The sequence below is a fragment of the Dendrobates tinctorius genome, unplaced genomic scaffold (genome assembly GCF_039654945.1).
Source record: "Dendrobates tinctorius isolate UK_male_01 unplaced genomic scaffold, ASM3965494v1 ptg000083l, whole genome shotgun sequence".
NCBI classification, from domain to species: Eukaryota; Metazoa; Chordata; class Amphibia; order Anura; family Dendrobatidae; genus Dendrobates; species Dendrobates tinctorius.
The window spans coordinates 17,974,742-17,997,148 of NW_027361751.1; positions in this window are offsets into that span (position 1 = coordinate 17,974,742).

The window sequence follows — 22,407 nt, forward strand, 5'->3', positions numbered from 1 at the left end:
TGGGAATGGTTGGTGATATCAACTTCCTGTTTGTGGCACATTAGTATATGGGAGGGGGGAAACTTTTCAAGATGAGTGCTGACCATGGTGGCCATTTTGGATCCAACTTTATTTTTTTCAATGGGAAGAGGGTCATGTGATACATCAAACTTATTGAGAATTTCACAAGAAAAACAGTGGTGTGCTTGGTTTTAACGTAACTTTATTCTTTCATGAGTTATTTACAATTTTATGACCACTTATAAAATGTGTTCAAAGTGCTGCCCATTGTGTTGGATTGTCAATGCAACCCTCTTCTCCCACTCTTGACACACTGATAGCAACACCGCCAAAGAAATATTAGTCTAAGGGGGTCAGATTCCTTGTAGGAATGCTTGGACCTGACACCCATAATGTGTTGGTGCACCATCTTGCTGGAAAAACTCAGGGAACGTGCCATCTTCAGTGCATATAGAGGGCAACACATCATCATGTAGCAATTTCAGATATCCAGTGGCATTGAGGTTTCCATGGATGAAGAATGGCCCCATTATCTTTGTACTCCATATACCTCACCACACCATCAATTATTGGTGTCAGGTCCAAGCATTCCTACATGAACAGTTTCCTGGAAAGTGGATTGGTCGTTGTGGGCCAGTTGAGTGGCCACCAAGGTCTCCCGATCTGACCCCCTTAGACTTTTTTCTTTGGGGTCATCTGAAGGCAATTGTCTGTGCTGTGAAGATACGAGATGTGCAGCATCTGAAACAACGGATACTGGAAGCCTGTGCTAGCATTTCTTCTGCGGTGTTGCTATCAGTGTGTCAAGAGTGGGAGAAGAGGGTTGCATTCACAATCCAACACAATGGGCAGCACTTTGAACACATTTGATAAGTGGTCATAAACTTGTAAATAACTCATGAAAGAATAAAGTTACGTTAAAACCAAACACACCATTATTTCTCTTGTGAAATTCTCAATAAGACTGATGTGTCACATGGCCCTCTTCCCATTGAAAAAAATAAAGTTGGATCCAAAATAGCTGACTTCAATATGGCCACCATGGTCACCACCCATCTTGAAAAGTTTTCCCCCTCCCATATACTAATGTGCCACAAACAGGAAGTTGATATCACCAACCATTCCCATTTTATTTAGATGTATCCATATAAATGGTCCACTCTGTATATTCGCGCCATGTTGAGTGGGTTTCTTTTGGGAACTTAAATTTCCCCTGGCAATCCAAAAAGGAATAAATGAATCTAGTGTGTTTATTTAACTTCTTACGGACCTGTAACGTACATTTTCAATATGGGAAGTATGAAACTATAAATCAAAATGTCATACATACCCTAAAATGGTGTCAATAAAAACATTAGATCAGGGGGCAAAAAATAAGTCATCACTCAGCTCCATTGACAGAAAAATAGAAAAAATTATCGGTCACAAAATGGTGGCACATACACTTTTTTTTATTAATAAATTTCAGAACATTTTTTCAATGCTAAAATAAAAAATGGACAAGTTTGATGTCACTATACTGTACTGATCTGGAAAATCATGTTTCCAGGTATATTTTACCAAACATGAAGCTGTAAAACAAAACCTAATAAGCAATGACAGAATTGTGTTTTTTTTTGTTGTTGCAATTTTACCTTACTTAGAATTTTCCCGGGGCCTTAAGGAAGCTTAATGATCCCATACAAATTAGACTAACATTAGCCCCTTAGTGACAGAGCCAATTTTGACGTTAATGACCAAATTTTACAATTCTGACCACTGTCACTTTATGTGGTTATTAGAGTTGAGCGAAACGGGTCGGTCATATTCAAAAGTCGCCGACTTTCACTGAAGTCGGGTTTCATGAAACGAAACCCGACCATAGCGTGAGGTCGGCCACGAGGTCGGCGACCAGAGCGCCAAAGTCATATTTCAAAAGATGCTTCCAGCCAATGATGGAGGACGCATACTGTGGGCAACGCGATGACATAGGCATCGATCACCACCATCTTTGAGAAGGGCATGCAAGTTATTGGCTAGCTTTGTGTGGCGTCACAGGGGCTATAAAAGGCCGTGAACGCCGACCGCCATCTTACTTATGCCGATCTTAGCAAAGGGAGAGCTGCTGCTGATTCTGTAGGGAGAGCGTTAGGCAGGGAAGAAGAACCAAAAAACTGCTTCTGCTGTTAGCGATTTCCACTTACAACACAACAGTTTGTGTGCAGTGACAGGGGAGGATATATTTTTGTGCATCAGCTCTGTTGGTTATTAGGCTGCCTTATAAGGCTCCCTGATAGCTGCATTGCTGTTTGCACACTGCTGTGCAAACTGCTTTTTTAAAAGCAAAAATACTTTTCTTCCTCTTTTCTGCAGTTACCAAGTGTTCATTTTTCCACCCTTTTGTGTGTGCACTGTGCAGCAGTCCTGCTTATTAGGCTGCCTGCGTCCATACTTGGACTGAGAGCATCATTGTCAGCGTCCTCAAATCTCTAGTGAGATCCAAAATCTCACCAATCCTTTAGACACCCTCCACCTTGTCATACACCATCCAATTTCAGCCTGTTACATTGAGGTGTAATCTCTACTGGGCCAGAGACAATAGTTCTGCATCCTCAAATCTATAGTGAGATTCAAAATCTCACCAATCCTATAGACACCCTCCACCTTGTCATACAGCATCCAATTTCAGCCTGTTACATTGAGGTGTAATCTCTCCTGGGCCAGAGACAATAGTTCTGCATCCTCAAATCTATAGTGAGATTCAAAATCTCACCAATCCTATAGACACCCTCCACCTTGTCATACACCATCCAATTTCAGCCTGTTACATTGAGGTGTAATCTCTACTAAGCCTGAAACAATACTTCAGCGTCCTCAAATCTCTAGTGAGATTCAAATTCTCACCAATAGTAGATACACCTTCTACCTTGTTTTACAGTACCATATAGCTGGTGGTATTTTGGGTACATTTTCACAAAAATGAGCAAGTATGGTGGAAGACGCCATGGAAGTGGGCGGGGGTTACCAGTTGGTCCCGATGGTGGTGGTGGTGTTGCATCTGTTGGTAGTGGCAAAAGCACAATAGCACCTAAGGCAGGAGGTGTTGAGCCTGCGTTATCGTTTGGCTCCACAGGGCCTCGAAGGCTCTCTTTTCTAGGAGTAGGTAAACCACTTTTAAAGCCGGAGCTTCAGGAACAAGTTTTGGCTTACATTGCTGACACAGCCTCCAGCTCTCTCGCCTCCGTAGCAGTCCAAAAACGTGTTAAAAAACCAAAAGAGTTGCAGGACAGCTTGGCCAGACAGTGAAATTAGCACAGCATGCAAGGTCTCAAAATATCTAAAATATCTTCCATAGTAGGAAGAGTGCAGTGTGGCACTTTTTTGAACAAAAACCTAACGATCAGGCAAAAGTTATCTGTAAGAAGTGCGCAAAGACCTTTAGCCGAGGGAAAAATCTGAGAAATTTGAACACCAGTTGCATGCTTAGACATTTAACCACCATGCACTTGCAAGTGTGGACGGACTACCAAACCTCACGTACCACATGTGTACCTGCTCTGAATGAAGGTAGTCAGCAATGCTACATCGCTTCCCCCACTGTAAGCCCACCGGTTAGCACACTACCAGCAGCAAATGTCGAGGTGTCGTCGTAAGGGCAAAGCAGTCATGGAATCACAATGTTATTGCTACGAAAGACTGAATCTAGGCCATCAGCAACACTACCATCACAAACCCTCTCTCAGTCCGCCATGTCCACCGCTAGTTCCACCATATGCAGCTCTCAAGTGCAGCTCACCCTACCAGAGACTCTGAGTAGGACAAGAAAGTACTCATCCTCTCATCTGTGTACACTGGCTTTGAACGCCCACATTGCCAAACTAATCTCGTTAGAGATGATGCCCTACCGGTTGGTTGAAAGCAAAGCTTTCCGCAAGCTCATGGCCTACGCAGTACCATGCTATGACCTACCCAGTCGGCACTTCTTTTCGCGAAAAGCCATCCCAGCCTTCCACGTGCATGTGAAAGACCGCATTGTCCATGCACTCAAGCAATCAGTGAGTGGAAAGGTGCACCTCACAACAGATGCATGGTCAAGTAGGCATGGCCAGGGCCGTTACGTGTCCATCACTGCGCACTGGGTTAATGTCGTGCATGCAGGGTCCACAGGGGACAGCGGCGGTGGGACAGTGCTGCCTAGCCCACGGTATAGGAAACAGTTGGCTGTAGGTGTTCGACCCTCCTCCTCTAGAAGCGAAAGCTCGTCCACAGAGCGCAGTCGCACGAGCACTCCATCCGCAGCTGCCAGTGTTGCACACGAGGTGTCCCACTATCGAACAGCTAGTGGTAAGCGTCAGCAGGCTGTGTTGAAGATGATATGTTTGGGAGACAACAGACACACCGCGGAGGTACTGGCCGATTACTTGCAGCGACAAACTGAGTCATGGCTGGGCAGTCTACATCTTGAGGCAGGCAAGGTATTTAGTGATAATGGCGGGAATTTTGTGGCAGCCATAGCCCTTTCAAAACACAGACACATACCTTGCCTGGCTCACACCTTGAACCTGGCGGTGCAGTGCTTCCTCAATAATTATCTGGAGTTAACACCTCTGCTCCATAAGGTGCGAAGACTGTGCTCGCACATCCGCCGGTCGCCCGTACACTCCAGTCGTATGCAGAAGCTGCAGTGATTGCTCCACCTTCCCAAGCACCGCCTAATTATCGGCCTTGCAACAAGGTGGAACTCCACCCTGCACATGGTTCAGAGGCTGTGCGAACAGAGGCAGGCTGTAATGCATTTGTGGGAGGATACACAGGCAGGCAGTTTGCAGGCAGACATGGAGTTGTCTGGTGTGCAGTGGTCGATGCTGAAAGACCTCAGTAAAGTCCTTCAGTGTTTTGAAGAATGCACACGGCTGGTAAGCGCAGACGACGCCATCATAAGCATGAGCATCCCACTTATGCTTCTGCTCATGCAAACTTTGACGCGCATTAAGGAGCAGGCGTCTGCAGCCGAGGAGGAAGAGGAGGAGGGAAGCCTTGATGACAGCCATTGTCTGCTCAGGGAAGTCTCGTGGATGAGGTGGAGGAAGAAGAGGAGGAGGAGGATGGGGATAATTATTTTGAGGAGGAGGATTCTTCTCAGGGGGCAAGAAAAAAAGTTGGCGTGGCAAGGTCAGGTACAGGGTTTGTGCGTGACTGGAGGGATGTGGATTTGCCAGAAAGTGCTCCTCCACCCAGCACTCGCAGTGCATCATTGACACCTGGAACATTGGCCCACATGTCTGATTATGCCTTGCAGATCCTAAAAAGGGAACCCCGCATTGCCAAAATGATGAACGATGACGACTACTGGTTGGCCAGCATCCTGGATCCACGCTATAAAGGCAAATACCAAAACATCTAGTACCTAGAGCTAATACTGGCTAACAAACAAGCAACTCTGGTAAACCGTTTGTTTGAGGCATTCCCAGCACACAGCGGCGGTGATGTTTTTCCAGCAAGCCGTAGGTGGCAACATGAAAGAGGTGTTCATGGTGCACACAGCCGAAGTGGCGTTGGAGACAGGGGTTTCATGACCATGTTGTGGACTGATTTTTCAAGTACCGCTCACATGACTGGTAATACTGCATCGATCAAAAGTGACAGGAGACAGCAATTGTCAACTATGGTAACAAACTACTTCTCCTCCCATATCGATGTTCTCCCTCACTGGTCATTCCCCTTTGACTATTGGGCCAGTAAACTTGATACCTGGCTTGAGTTGGCACAATATGCCTTACAGGAGCTCGCTTGCCCTGCTGCTAGTGTGTTATCTGAACGAGTCTTCAGTGCTGCTGGATCAATCCTGACAGAAAAAAGGACCCGTCTGTTGACCCAAAATGTTGATGATCTAACCTTCATTAAAATGAACCATGCATGGGTTTCAAAGGATTTTGTCCCACCCTCCCTGCTGACACGTAGGTTGCCAGAAAAATGGCTTGCTTTTGTCCTCCTCTTCCGCAGACTTCTCCAGTTACTCCATTTGCAGCTGCTGAATGTCCAACATCAACATATGCCAATTTTTCCACCTCCCTAACTGGGCTGCCTCCACCCACAGGCCCGGGGTCACCACCTGGTGCATGCACCCGTGCGAGTGCCTTTGCCCTGGACAGGTGGGTGGGCACACTGTTTGGCAATGGCACAAGGTCCCTCATAGTAGAATCAAGTGTCTCTGACAGTGGGGGTGCACACCAGCCGTCAGACACACCGGCGTACTATGAGGGGCCCTGTGCCAGTGCCGTCGCCAACGAGTGGGCCCCCCCTGCTTGCTCAGGATCACAGCACTTGCAAAGTTGAAATACTTACCGCTCCCTGCTCCACCGCCGTGACGTCTTCCGCGTTTCCTGACAGTGACATTCTGGTCAGAGAGTGCGATGACATCACGTCTGTACGCCCTCTGCCTAAACAGTCCAAGTGCAGTGAGATGGAAGATGGGGATGACGAGGAGTCCAGACTAGTACAGGGATTTCCTAGCGAGGAGACTTATTTAATTGTTTTCAATGTTGGGACAGCTATTTTTGGGGAGCACTATACTCTGGAGAATGATATATGAGGTCCACCATACACTGGAGCATTCCAAAGGTGGACATGAGAAACTGGAGCAGCATTTACAGGGCCCATTATGCACTGGAGCATTAGAAATGGGGCCCATTATATATGGAGCATTATTTGGGCCCATAATACAGTGGAGCTTCATCCATGGGGACCAACATATACTGTAGCATTATGTGGAGCTCATCATATACTGTTTCAAACATTATATGGGACCAATGATTCTGTATGGAGAAATATGTGGGCCTCATTACTCTGTATGGTGCACTATGCGGTGGCCATAATACTGTATGGAGGAATATACTGTCCGTTTTTGGAGCTATTGGAGAATTTAAAATGGATATCAGTCATGAGATGTAAGTAGTGAAGTATTTTTCATTGTACTATACCGCTATTTCTCTGCCGTATCGGAGCATCATGAGTTGTGGTATATGTTAAAGGAGCCCATTGACACTCTTTGGCCCTGGGCCCACGAAAATCTGGAGCCAGCCCTACCCCCCCCCCAACTTTAGCCAAATAACCCCCAGTTTTCAATGCGTAACTATTATTATAAAGTAAATTAAGGTTGACAAGCTTAAATAATAAGAATTGATGTTTTTGGCATTAAAATGGGCACTGTAGGTGTGTTTACTGTCCTCCACTCACTGCCGACTTTTCTTTCCCATTGACTTGCATTGGGTTTCGTGTTTCAGTCGGCCTTCGACTTTTCACGATAATCGGCCTGACTTTTGAGAATTTATGAATTTTATGAATTAAAAGAGAACCTGTAAAATTAGGGTGAATTTTTAACAATCTGCGCATGTTAGACACTGGGCATAAGCATGACTCTAAAATGCTATTCAAGACAATATTCTCTCCTTTACCAAGCTGGTCAGTTTTAGAGCACCGTAGAAAATCACAATATGGGATTCTGAAACGGAGACGTCGGAAAATTGAAGTCCAGAAGTTCGCTGTTTATTCGTCGATAACAATTCGCTTATTCTGAGCGCCGCAAAAATAAAATAATAAAAACAGTGCAAAATAGAGATGTCTCAAAACCGTCAGAACAAACCTTCTATAAAAACCTGCCAAAGTTTGAACAAAAGATCAACCGATATACAGTGGGGCAAAAAAGTATTTAGTCAGTCAGCAATAGTGCAAGTTCCACCACTTAAAAAGATGAGAGGCGTCTGTAATTTACATCATAGGTAGACCTCAACAATGGGAGACAAACTGAGAAAAAAAAATCCAGAAAATCACATTGTCTGTTTTTTTTTCATTTTATTTGCATATTATGGTGGAAAATAAGTATTTGGTCAGAAACAAGCAATCAAGATTTCTGGCTCTCACAGACCTGTAACTTCTTCTTTAAGAGTCTCCTCTTTCCTCCACTCATTACCTGTAGTAATGGCACCTGTTTAAACTTGTTATCAGTATAAAAAGACACCTGTGCACACCCTCAAACAGTCTGACTCCAAACTCCACTATGGTGAAGACCAAAGAGCTGTCAAAGGACACCAGAAACAAAATTCTAGCCCTGCACCAGGCTGGGAAGACTGAATCTGCAATAGCCAACCAGCTTGGAGTGAAGAAATCAACTGTGGGAGCAATAATTAGAAAATGGAAGACATACAAGACCACTGATAATCTCCCTCGATCTGGTGCTCCACGCAAAATCCCACCCCGTGGGGTCAGAATGATCACAAGAACGGTGAGCAAAAATCCCAGAACCACGTGGGGGGACCTAGTGAATGAACTGCAGAGAGCTGGGACCAATGTAACAAGGCCTACCATAAGTAACACACTACGCCACCATGGACTCAGATCCTGCAGTGCCAGACGTGTCCCACTGTTTAAGCCTGTACATGTCCGGGCCCGTCTGAAGTTTGCTAGAGAGCATTTGGATGATCCAGAGGAGTTTTGGGAGAATGTCCTATGGTCTGATGAAACCAAACTGGAACTGTTTGGTAGAAACACAACTTGTCGTGTTTGGAGGAAAAAGAATACTGAGTTGCATCCATCAAACACCATACCTACTGTAAAGCATGGTGGTGGAAACATCATGCTTTGGGGCTGTTTCTCTGCAAAGGGGCCAGGACAACTGATCCGGGTACATGAAAGAATGAATGGGGCCATGTATCGTGAGATTTTGAGTGCAAACCTCCTTCCATCAGCAAGGGCATTGAAGATGAAACGTGGCTGGGTCTTTCAACATGACAATGATCCAAAGCACACCGCCAGGGCAACGAAGGAGTGGCTTCGTAAGAAGCATTTCAAGGTCCTGGAGTGGCCTAGCCAGTCTCCAGATCTCAACCCTATAGAAAACCTTTGGAGGGAGTTGAAAGTCCGTGTTGCCAAGCGAAAAGCCAAAAACATCACTGCTCTAGAGGAGATCTGCATGGAGGAATACAACATACCAACAACAGTGTGTGGCAACCTTGTGAAGACTTACAGAAAACGTTTGACCTCTGTCATTGCCAACAAAGGATATATCACAAAGTATTGAGATGAAATTTTGTTTCTGACCAAATACTTATTTTCCACCATAATATGCAAATAAAATGAAAAAAAAACAGACAATGTGATTTTTTGGATTTTTTTTTCTCAGTTTGTCTCCCATAGTTGAGGTCTACCTATGATGTAAATTACAGACGCCTCATCTTTTTAAGTGGTGGAACTTGCACTATTGCTGACTGACTAAATACTTTTTTGCCCCACTGTAGGTCGCCTATCATCTTGTTTAAAAAACTATTTTTTTTGTACTCTTAAAAATTGTTTGACAGAAAACATAGATGTCAAAGATTGTTCACTATGTAAATTCAGAAAAAATGACACCCCTGCGATAATCTTACAGACAAAAGAATATGACAAGCCTTTATGTGCTAATCTTTGTAAGAAAAGAAGAGCAGACACTGCCGTTAACCTTCTTTAGAGCAAAATAAAACCCATTTTTTCTACACGGCAGAGTAGTCTGCCCACGTGCGAGGTGCCAAGGAATTAATAATAAACTCAGGAACAAGGGTTAGATCAAGTCCCAAAGGTGTGTTAGACATGGACAGCCATCCTGATCGGCGTCCGGAAATAAAGCCTGGAATTGCTCCAGCTGTTGACATGAAAGAAGATTCCCAATTATATTAGGATAATCAGGCTTGAAACAGGCCTTCAGCCAAATATTATGTTTCAATAAAACCAAGGCCAGCCGCCTCAGAATTCTACTACATGAAACACTTTTTGAGGACATGGTATTAATGGAAAAATGAACGCCTTGAGAAGCAGTAAATGAAAGAATCCTTTTATTCTGCAGTAAAAAAAACCCCCAGAGAATAAAAGCTGTTAAAATAGACAATAGCTCAAAAACAATGGGATTAGAAACCGACTCTAAAATGACTCTCGGCCAAGACTGAGCCACCCATCGTCCTTGTAAGTAACAGCCAAAACCAATCGGTTCGCACCATAATAAAACTGACAAGCTTCCGACGATAGAAATTTACTTTGCCAACAAGAAATACCGTTAAAGTCTTTAAAAAATTCCTTCCAAATCAACAAATCCTCTTTGATAGCCCGGGAAATCAAAATCTGACTATAAGGAAAAGAAAAACCCTTAATAGCATCATATAGTCTTCTCGTAAAAACATGACCAATCAGTATTATTCTCAATGCAAAATTTTACATACCAAGAAGTGACTGGAACTCCTGAAGCGAAGAAGATTCCTTATCCAAAAAATCACAGATCTTATCAAGAGGTAAACTACAAACCATAATTTCAGAATCAATTTCAATAATGGAGGGGCAGAAAATGGGCCTGTACACCCACCTAACTCCTATTCTTTAAAGATCTTATCCCCAACGACTTCAGGAAATTGCCTAACCGACGGTAAATTACTAACAAATGAACAACTTGACCCAATAACAGGAGGCACAAAAAAAAAACCATTAGCAAAACCTGATACAAGTCAACTCAGCTTTCACCTTGTCTGGATATTGCCTTAGAAACAGGGTTACCGCTGCTGTGTCCACTGCCGTGCCCGCCTGCACCGCTGCGGTGCCTGCCGCTGCCACGGGTAGCGGATCCTGTTGCTTCTCCCCCAGGTCTCGACGCGCTGTTCCTGCATGGTCCCACCACGTCTCCTCTTTGCTTCCGGCCTCCCATTCCTCCCCACGTCTGCGCATGCGCTGGGTCCCTTAAAGGGCACCCGTACCTCTCTCCAGCATTATTATATTCTCGGATGCCTCTGCCCTGTGAAACTCGGTAGCCAATCCGGGTTAGTCAGGGGCTATTTCTGGACACCTCCTCTATGGGGAGGTGCCTGGCTATTCAGTCCAAAACCACTCTATAACTTTGGCCTGCGCTTGCTGCCTCATGTGCTCGTGTCTCTACAGTTTTCCTGTGCACCCTTGCGTTGCACTGCTTGCTACCGCACTCTCGTTCATTAGTGTCCTTCGAGCCCGCTTTATCCCCTTGCTCTCTCCACAGCTACCTCCTGTTGTAGCCGTCCTGTGGTCCACTCCTGATGCCCACTTCCGGAGTCCCTCCTGTACCCACCTGCGCCCTGGGATCCGTGTCTCCAGCTCCTGTTTTCTCGAAGCCTCCGTCCTCCCGTAGCCCCACTCAGTTTCGCTCCCATTCTCTGCTTGAGCCGCCCCTCTTGGTATCGGCTGCCGTGGTTCTGTGACCTCTGGGCTTGCTCCTGACGATCCCTGTATAGGTGTCGGCTTCCACTAGGTCCGCTCGCCCAATGGTAGGTCAGTTACACGGTCCAGAGGGTCTACTCTTGCGCTCGCATCTTGCAGCGTCACAAACGGTAACATTACTTGTAATCTCACTGGCGTCATTGCTCTTAAGAAATGGCACCTTTGCCACAGAACCCTGAGAATTTCTCCTAAAGTATTTAGTCATTGGATGGTTCTCCCCGCATACAGAGTAGTCATGCTTGTAACGGCAATTGTGAAGCCATCTGCAGAACGACTCATTAAATGCAAAACACAGCCCCTTCCTCATTGGCTGAGCAGGAGACTGTTTCGCCATCACAGGTCTCTGAGGAATCATCATGGTTAAGCAGAGCCCAACATCTTTTACTCCCCATCTCAATGACGGATGCACAGATAATTTTTGTCTAAAAGCCTCATCATATGACAACCAGGCTGTCACACCAAAGTGAAAGTAGGCTTCTAAAACAATATCAATATGTTGAAAAAGCCCGCAGCATAACACTGGAGCTTTTTCAATATGTGTGTTAGGTGGGCACCACAATATTTAACACATGAATGACTTAGCTGGGTGCAGCACAGTGCCAAAGATACCAAGGGAAAAAAAAAGAAAAAGAAGCCCCGAAAAAGCGCACTCACAGCCAGATGTGGATATGCAAAAAGGACTTTTATTAATCAAACAAATGCCAGGAAGGCCGAATACATGATAAAAACAATTAAAAAACACCAAAATGGAGAGGGTGGGCAGGTGAAATAAGAGCATGCATATGTAAATAAAGCATACAAGACATGATGTAACAAGTAATATTAAATCTCAACAATGCTCTTTTCTCCCAGCAAGTGTGAAAGTTGATATATTGGATTACACAATACTAATACACAAGAGGCAATGTGCCTGATCCACATATGTGGGAGAAAAGAGACAATGTCAATTTTACATAGTAATAATGTGTTCAGACAGAGCAATGTAATGAGCAAAAATCATTCCATCTATGTAAAAAAAAAAAAAAGAGAAAGAGAACAAAAAGCAATCAATAAGAATCACATAATATTTACCGAGGGAGATCACACTGCCGCCAGCACCCAACGCGTGTCGCTGCAAACTGCAGCTTCGTCAGGAGATGTAGCCAGTTGTATCCACAAGCCCCTTATGTAATGCAATTGCAATCACAACAGCAAGCGCTGTCACCTGAGTGCGGCGTCTGCTGTGTGATGAGGGTAATGTGTGTATGTATCAGGTTACTGCACATACGCAGAGAATAGAACCAGGTTCCAAGCACAGGAGGATGACGCGCTTAAATAATGAAAGCAATATATGTAGGTACTAAATCGCCGCGCATGCGCGGTAAACAAAGGCCCTGAAAGATGACGCGCCTGCGGTCCAGGCACAAAAGGATGACGCGCTTGCATAATAAAAGACACAGGCAGCGAATTATTGCGCAAACACAGAAGACAAACCCACATATCAAGCCTTAAAAAATAATAATAAATAAAGAGCTTGAAATCCAAGAATAAGACGATGACGTGCTTACAGAGTTATTGCGCATGTGCAAAGGACAAAACTGCGCGTCAAATCATGAGTTTATAGTATGCTTGCAATACAAATAAGCAGGAGGCCACACATAACGCTACACATACAGTTGTGGCCAAAAGTATTGACACCCCTGCAATTTTGTCAGATAATACTCAGCTTCTTCCTGAAAATGATTGCAAACACAAATTCTTTGGTATTATTATCTTCATTTAATTTGTCTTAAATGAAAAAAACACAAAAGAGAATGAAGCAAAAAGCAAAACATTGATCATTTCACACAAAACTCCAAAAATGGGCCAGACAAAAGTATTGGCACCCTCAGCCTAATACTTGGTTGCACAACCTTTAGCAAAAATAACTGCGACCAACCGCTTCCGGTAACCATCAATGAGTTTCTTACAATGCTCTGCTGGAATTTCAGACCATTCTTTTTTGGCAAACTGCTCCAGGTCCCTGATATTAGAAGGGTGCCTTCTCCAAACTGCCATTTTTAGATCTCTCCACAGGTGTTCTATGGGATTCAGGTCTGGACTCATTGCTGGCCACCTTAGAAGTCTCCAGTGCTTTCTCTCAAACCATTTTCTAGTGCTTTTTGAAGTGTGTTTTGGGTCATTGTCCTGCTGGAAGACCCATGATCTCTGAGGGAGACCCAGCTTTCTCACACTGGGCCCTACATTATGCTGCAAAATTTGTTGGTAGTCTTCAGACTTCATAATGCCATGCACACGGTCAAGCAGTCCAGTGCCAGAGGCAGCAAAAGCAACCCCAAAACATCAGGGAACCTCCGCCATGTTTGACTGTAGGGACCGTGTTTTTTTCTTTGAATGCCTCTTTTTTTCTCCTGTAAACTCTATGTTGATGCCTTTGCCCAAAAAGCTTTACTTTTGTCTCATCTGACCAGAGAACATTCTTCCAAAAAGTTTTAGGCTTTTTCAGGTAAATTTTAGCAAACTCCAGCCTGGCTTTTTTATGTCTCGAGGTAAGAAGTGGGGTCTTCCTGGGTCTCCTACCATACAGTCCCTTTTCATTCAGACGTCGACGGATAGTACGGGTTGACACTGTTGTACCCTCGGACTGCAGGGCAGCTTGAACTTGTTTGGATGTTAGTCGAGGTTCTTTATCCAACATCCGCACAATCTTGCGTTGAAATCTCTTGTTAATTTTTCTTTTCCATCCACATCTAGGGAGGTTAGCCACAGTGCCATGGGCTTTAAACTTCTTGATGACACTGCGCACGGTAGACACAGGAACATTCAGGTCTTTGGAGATGGACTTGTAGCCTTGAGATTCCTCATGCTTCCTCACAATTTGGTTTCTCAAGTCCTCAGACAGTTCTTTGGTCTTCTTTCTTTTCTCCATGCTCAATGTGGTACACACAAGGACACAGGACAGAGGTTGAGTCAACTTTAATCCATGTCAACTGGCTGCAAGTGTGATTTAGTTATTGCCAACACCTGTTAGGTGCCACAGGTAAGTTACAGGTGCTGTTAATTACACAAATTAGAGAAGCATCACATGATTTTTCGAACAGTGCCAATACTTTTGTCCACCCTCTTTTTTATGTTTGGTGTGGAATTATATCCAATTTGGCTTTAGGACAATTCTTTTAGTGTTTTTTCATTTAAGACAAATTAAATGAAGATAATAATACCAAAGAAATTGTGTTTGCAATCATTTTCAGGAAGAAACTGAGTATTATCTGACAGAATTGCAGGGGTGGCAATACTTTTGGCCACAACTGTAACAATGCCAAAGTCCCACATCACAAATAGGGGGACACACTACTATATCATTTCAATATGCAAAACCCATGTGTAGTCACATAAACAAGTCTGTCCATACAAAGATGGATTAGCGTATTCAAACCTAAAACACACCTATGGAAATTACCCCCCATATATATATGTGCAATTGAAAAACTCAAAACTAAGGTCACAAACCAATACAATGATCCAAGTACCACATTAAAATCAGTGAGAGAGAGACATGTTAATTGCAAACAAAACTTTTCGGATTTTGGCGCGCACGGCGCACCGTCAAAAGTGCGCAGCGCAGGTCAAAGCGCAACTAGCGCACGGCCTGCGCACGATCTGCGAACCCTATGCTAAAGATAGGGTGCGCCGATCGCAGGCGCCGCTGTCCGCTAGTAGGCGGCGCTACAAGCAAGGGGCGGGCACGCCGGGCAGAGAGCCGGCTCGGGGGCGGAGCTACCCCCGGCCGTGCGCGCGCTGAAAATGCGCTAATGTGAAACCAGCCTTAATGAGAAGCCAAAAGGTGGAATATTTTCAAAAAACATGATCAACAATAAAAATGGAGAAAAATAAAAAAACTTTTTTTTTTTTTTTTTTTTATGTCATGAGAAAACCAGTAAAAGACAAATCCTCATTTATGCCCCCAGGTGTGTCCGAATTCAGATGAAAGATCCACCTAGATTCCATGCGCAAAGGTTCCCCCTGGCGATCTGACTTTCGAATATTCGGTTTGACCCTCTGTAATCCCACAACTGTCAGACCCCTGAGCTGTCCATTGTGGCACTCCAAATAATGGGAGGCCATTGAGGTCAAGGTCTTACCCTTAGCCAAGTCTGTCCTTGCCAAATTGACATTGGAAGTGTGCTGCTGCGCACACGCTTGCGCAATTCTTGAGAGGTCTGTCCAATGTATAATTTAGGACATGGACACACCAACGCATAAACAACATTATGGGTTTTACAGTTGATGTAATCCTTCAACTTATATTCACGCCCATCCTGTGGATTTGTAAAGCAATTGGTACGTACCATAAAGCCACACACATTACACTCCCCACACGGAAAAGAGCCCCGTATGCGAACACATGACTGGGTTCTAACAGTTGGTTTCACAAAGTGACTTCTCATGAGTCCTTTTTGCATATCCACATCTGGCTGTGAGTGCGCTTTTTCTGTACTGGAGCTTTTTCACCTAAAACAGCAACATAAATGAGAAATGATTGTAACCAAACATTAAATGATTTGGACAATTTCTTCTTATCTTTGTCATCTGACTTATCAACGCTAGAGTGCTCTCTGTTAGGAAGGAGAGTAAAAATGTCAATGAATTCCCCAGCCGAAATCCACTTAAATGGAATATATATCACTTTATGGTAACCCAAAAAGTATAGAAGAAATCTGGTACCACACAATGGTATATAGTTATAAAAACCATATCTTTATTAACATAAAAAACACAAATACAAAAGAAAGGTGTCAAACAATAGGTAAAGGGACTAAAAATGTCCATGGGAAAAACCCACCACAGAAAATTGTCAGCGACATTTTAGCACACCCAAATAATATACCAATGTACTGTTAATAATAAGAGGGACTAGAACCACAACCAATAAGGTAATGTAATAAATAAGTCAATGACCGACATACATAGATACAGTGGGGCAAAAAAGTATTTAGTCAGTCAGCAATAGTGCAAGTTCCACCACTTTTTATACTGATAACAAGTTTAAACAGGTGCCATTACTACAGGTAATGAGTGGAGGAAAGAGGAGACTCTTAAAGAAGAAGTTACAGGTCTGTGAGAGCCAGAAATCTTGATTGCTTGTTTCTGACCAAATACTTATTTTCCACCATAATATGCAAATAAAATGAAAAAAAAACAGACAATGTGATTTTCTGGATTTTTTTTTCTCAGTTTGTCTCCCATAGTTGAGGTCTACCTATGACGTAAATTACAGACGCCTCTCATCTTTTTAAGTGGTGGAACTTGCACTATTGCTGACTGACTAAATACTTTTTTGCCCCACTGTATAATGACCAAGGATAACAGTCCCTTATTATATTGGTTCTCCTGAACGGCGCTAACCACAGGAAGGGTGAGCGGTAAATAGAAAATACCTTATGTGTCAGCTGGTGGAGATCCCTGGACGTCTCTTCTGCCCCAACGAGTGTTTCACACTGCTTCTTCCGGAGGCGTGTCAGGGCAGGGGGAACTCCAATCTAAATACCTGACCTACTACCACCATTGGTCAATAATAATGTGGCATCTGCGTGAATAATAATGATTATTGATGGTATATTACTCTTTATTGGGATTTTGTGATCACTGGGCAGTTTTCATGATTACCACTTAAATGGAAGCCTAGCGGTGATAAATCATACGCCAAAGCTTCCTTAAGACAAGAATCCCCAGCCCTAGTGCCAGAGCAAACATTAGGATCATAAGATGTGCCCCTAATGCCCTGCAGCTCTTTACCAACAGCTAAGGAAACTAAATCCTTATTCCTATCTGCAGTAACATAAGGGGTTATAGTATGCAATGCTAGAGTAACTATCTCACAATCAGCGGTTTGACCTGGCATCTGGAGGCTTGATTCAGGCACCATCTGCGGACAAGAAAGTTGCGAGAAAGCAGGACGACTAGATGAGGGTGACCGTATGCTGGTCTGTCTCATGGGCTCTTGATGGGCAATTCCTAGCTGACGCTTTCCTACTTCTGGCTAACGTAGGCGTCCCAGCGGCTTCTCTTCCTCGAGCTGCGGCAAGCAGCACCATCGATGCTGACAGGATGACTCGGGCCCGCTTTCTCTTCCGCAGGTAATGCTCTCCGATGCAGGGGCCACTTCTTCTAGACATTAAAGCAGCCAGACTTCTCCTGCTGCTCTTGCTCTCCCCACCAGTCGTTCCAATAGACTGTCCATGGCAGATAGGTTTATAGCTGCTTAGGTATGTAGCTTCTTTAGAGCATTCAAATTAACTGGCCACTCCAACCACAGAACCGCCAATTTATACCTTATCAATCTTCCCGCTCATTCCACCTCAACCAATCAAAAACCAGTATTCTCCCTGAACTATAGCCAGATTACTGGTTCAAACCACTCCTGGGGCACACAGAGCTCAAAGAAGTAAGCAACTTCGACCTTTACGGACCTCTTGGCCATAGTAGGGCCTGTTCCCTCATGATAACCCCATCTAATGTTATGGGGTTGCTACATTATTGAGTATTATTGGTCCGAGTACTATCTGATTTTGACACAGCGAGTACATGTGCATATAATAGCTACAGTCATCTGAGCGAGCCCTAACACCGTCGTGCTATAAAGGCACCTCAGTAGTTCTGCTAGAGATATATATGAATTCTTAAATGTACACATACTGTATTTAAGACATCTATGATATTTTTGCTTCAAACTAAACAAGATATTCTTGGCCATTGGTTACTAGATAATTGTAGGGGAACTTATTTAGCTAAATGTAACAAGGGAAAGACACAGATATATACAGACATATACTTATGGTATTTATTAAGGATGTACAACATACTATTTTGATACACAGAAATCCAGTTTTGGGAGTCACATCATTGTCTTGTTCTTTTCTATGTATACATGCTGTCTCTCGCCATGAATCTTCTTGCCTTAGCACTATATGATTCTGGAAAGACTATGTATGCTGTGGTTGTTCCACGAGACATAAAATTATAGATCTGCATATATTCTACTGAAAGCGCAGCAGACCGGGAACCACAAACTGATGAGATGTTTCCACTCCAAAAAAAACAGGCTGTAGTGAATCCTGACCATGTCTTTTCATCCAAGATGTTGTGCACGGACATCTCTCTCAGTACAAATGTAAGCTACATAAAGAAAAAAACTGTGACCCAAACTGGTACAAACGGAATCATTTTTGTGCTCCTGTTACCCCAACAAACCAAAAATGACAGGTCGATCTTTGTAAAGTATTCCCAAAAGTAGAGACAAACTTCCAGATGTTCAAATGCTAGTTCCTGATCTCACAGACCTTAAGGGCTCATTCAGACCTGTGTGTTATGGATGTGCACAGTTTGTATGCACCATGGACCACGGATGGAGAACACCCCACCGCACACAATTTTCCACAGAGACCACGATCTGTGAGGAAAAATCGCAGCGTGCACTAGTCTGGTCCGATGTATGGACGAGCATATGGGGCCAGGCATGTCCGCAGTTTGCCAAGGTGACTGGCCTGGGATTCAGCATGGCTGTCTGACTTTGGCCTAAAGGACTTGTCCACTGTTATGATACTGATAAGGTTTCCTATGGGATTGATGTGGCGATTTGACAGCCGGCAACTGTTGGATGTGATCAGTGTATGGAGCAGAACATGTCAGCTCCATTACACTGTTTGGTGACCTCTTCCAGGTACTTCAGATCAGCTCCTCTTCATGTAGAGAGCACCCCACCGATCTGATACTGATGACCTATCTAGGGGTAACTCATCAATATAATAGTGATGGAAAACCCCTTTAAATGAAAATGCAACCAAATATCTCTTGGTGGAGCTTCAGTCACTGACTTCTCTCTCCCGGCAACTTAGCTCAGTATTCTTTTCAAAGGATAGTTTATGCTTCAACCTTAGTGTGTCTCTGGTTTATAAAGCCAAGCTTATATATTTATTTACTAGTAGAATACCCACAGCTTCGCTCGCGGAAAATATGTTAAATTGTTGGTTATGGTAGCTAAAGTAAAATTTTAGGTGTCACCCTGAAATTGACATTTTCAGAGTGCTACAAGTAAAAAAAAAATTTTCCACTTAAAATTGTTATTATTTTGGCATTTTACTAATTTGTCAGTCACAACTGTTGTTTTCCCCTCAGCACTATTACTTTCACCTTCACATTTCTCCATTATATGTAGAGGGCCTAACTTCAGGGGCCCCAATCTCATGACGGGGGGATGCTAGCGAGATGTAATGTACGCAGTATTTTGCTCCTGTGGGTGGAGAGGGGGGGCGTGCCAAATTTCACCCAAATCGGGCGAGAACTGTGGATTTGTATAGAGCGGGCTACTACAGATTTTGAGTTTTATATGCTGTATATAGATTTTATGAGGGTTTTTAACTTTAATGCATTGTTACAAACACCTTTAACAGTACAACAATCAAAGGTGAAGATGTATTATGGCGTTGTTAACGCCGTGACTGAAGGAACAGACATAGCCATCCCCACACGGGCCCTCTGCTTTCCATCGCAAAGGCCACGTTCACACGTTCAGTATTTGGTCAGTTTTTACCTCAGTATTAATAAGGAGGCAAAACCGGGAGTGGGTGAAAAATGCAAAGAGATGGCGTGTTTCTAATATATTCTTTTCTTCTGATTTTGGCTTATAAATACTGAGGTAAAGTACTGAGCTAATACTGAGCGTTGCCAGAGGCCGGGATCACACATGCGAGAAACTCGGACGAGTCTCGCATCTTAATACCCGGCACTGCCGCCGGCACTCGGGAGCTGAGCGTGCGGAAGCATGTATTGCTATGCAGCCGCACGCTCTGCTCCTGAGTGCCGGCGGCAGTGCCGGGTATTAAGATGCGAGACTCGTCCGAGTTTCTCGCATGTGTGATCCCGGCCTAACACTCTTCCTCTACATACTCTATGGCAGCAGCCTGCACTGCATGAAGAGGCATTCACAAGGGAACGTTCACACCAAACTCCCTTTTCCTTGTCTTGATGGACCTTGCTTTCTCTGAGGCACAGTCATGCTGGAACAGAAAAGGGTCTTCCTCAAACTGTTCCCACAAAGTTGGAAGCTACAATTGCCCTAAATGTCTTCTATGCTTCAGTATTAAGATTTCCTTTCACTGGACCTAAGGGGTCTATGCCCACCCCTGTAACACATCTCCATAGTATCATCCCTCCTGCACCACAGAGATGGCACAATGCAGCCAGGCAGGTAATGTTCTGGCATTTACCAAATGCAGATTGGTCTATCAGTTGACAGTCAGTTAGAGAAACATTAATCCACAGAACACTTTTCTACTGCTCCGAGACCAGTCGTATGCTTTATACCATTCTATCCGATGCTTGGCATTGTGCTTGGTGATATAAAACTTGTGTGCAGCAGCTAAGCCGTGGAATCTCATGTCATGAAGTTACTGGGGTAGTTTTTGTGCTGATGTTATTTGCAGCGGAGGTTTGTGCTCTGCAGTTATGGAGTTAGCAGAGTGTTCGTGACTTTTATGCACTATGCTCCTCAGGACTCGGTGAATCCGCTCTTAATTTTTATGTGGTCTCCACTTCGTGACTCAATTATTATGGTTCATTCCACATTTCAATTATGTGAAAAATTTAAGAGGGAAGAAATTTCAAGAACTGATTTTTTTTTATTCTAGTGGCTTGTTACACATCTATTCCTGTACTGAGGAGGAATATTTGTATAGAGGCTTCTAATGTACAAAGATTAATGATGCCATATCTTTCCACATGAAGACCAGGACATGTCTCACCAGATCGGCACACAACGCAGGATCCCTGTGCAATGGAGCCTCTGCATTCTTTGGCTGTAAAATGGGCTGCTGGATTTATAGGGGTTGTCTGGTTTAAAGATTTCACCTATCTGCAGGAAAAGTGATATCCTGTTGATCAGCGAGGGTCTGACTGCGGGGACCTGCGCCGATCACTGGAACGGGGAACCTGGCGCATAGTTGACTTGTTGTTATGAGTTCATTCTCTAGTTCGGGAGGTGGTGCGGCTGGTTTGATCGGTGGAGATCTGCCACCTGAGAATGAGGATGATGATTGGATCTCAGGATTCCCAGATTGGATTTAAGACAGCCGACGCCCTATTCAGTTGCTGGTGATTCCTTCTGGCTTGTCAGCTCTTGGTTTTCAGCTCTGTTCCAGTCATCTAAAGCTAAGTTTTTCTGCTAATGTTTACACTTGATTTTGTTGGTCTATTCAGTTTTTTCTGTGGTCTGCCAGCCCCGGCTGGGGGCTGAGCTGAATTTCCACTCTTATTTATCAGTATTTTGCCAATTGGCATTTTGTCCCTTACTAGTTCGGTCTCTTTTTGCTCTGTCTCAGAATATTCCAGAGTGCTGATATAGTGGGAGAAGTCTCGTGACTTCAGGGTTAATTTTGCTAGCAGAAGTGTTGGACATTATTTTTATAGGGTTTTTTGCAGGTTGCAGACAGTGTCTTGCCTTTCCTTTCCTGTCTAGTCAGTTTGGACCCCATCATTTGCTCAGCCTATTTTCCTGCCTGTGTTTGTGCCTTCATCTTGTTTCACCGTCAATACATATGTGGGGGCTATCTATTTCTTTGGGGTCTGCTCTGGGGCAGTTAGTTTTCCCTTTTCTTGCTTTAGGCTTATGTAGTCCTCCGGCCGTGACGAGGCGTCTAGGAACATCGTAGGCACGCTCCACGGCTACTGCTAGTTGTGTGGTAAGATCAGGGATCTGCAATCTGCATAGTTACCAACTTCTCTGGTTTTCTGTGGCTTAGCTTGTTTTTTTTTTTCTCCTCGGTGACCCATTCATAACACCTGTGCTCACTTCAATCCTTGTGGGGCTGCAGTGCCCTGCAGTCGTCCATTTCCAGCAGCCCTAAAGGGAATGGATGGTGCAGCAACCGGCGTCCGACTGCCATGCCATCCTGTAACAGAAATAAAAGTTCCATGATCTGCCGATCGGTGCAGGTCCCCCCACTGATCACCAAGTTATCACCCATCCTGGGGATAGGATCATCAATGTAAGACCTATAAGGGCAGTCTCAGGGAAAGTAGGGGCGATTTGGGCATTCATGCTTATGATGGAGTCAGGGGACATAGCCATCTCATACAGTTAGATCCATATATATTTGGACAGAGACATTTTTCTAATTTTGGTTCTAGACA